A 253-nucleotide genomic window follows, 5' to 3' on the forward strand; every position below is an offset into this window, starting at 1 on the left:
GCCCCGGAATGGAGAGGAGCTCTGGGTTTCCCTAAAGAAGAGACTCCTGAAATACAAGGCACATCCCAGCTGGGGCCGTTTCTCCCATGGACAGCGCAGGCAGCTGCCCTTCAGCAGGTGGCTGTGCCAGGGCTGCCTCCCCCAGCCTGGACAGCCTCCCCATGGGATCGCAGCCCTCCACAGCATGGCGATGTGTGGGACCAGGAGAGGAGAGGAGGGTATTCCCCCAGACGTCCATCTCAGCCTCTTTCCT

The sequence above is a fragment of the Haliaeetus leucocephalus genome, unplaced genomic scaffold (genome assembly GCF_000737465.1).
Source record: "Haliaeetus leucocephalus isolate CR32 unplaced genomic scaffold, Haliaeetus_leucocephalus-4.0 Scaffold291, whole genome shotgun sequence".
Lineage (NCBI taxonomy): Eukaryota > Metazoa > Chordata > Aves > Accipitriformes > Accipitridae > Haliaeetus > Haliaeetus leucocephalus.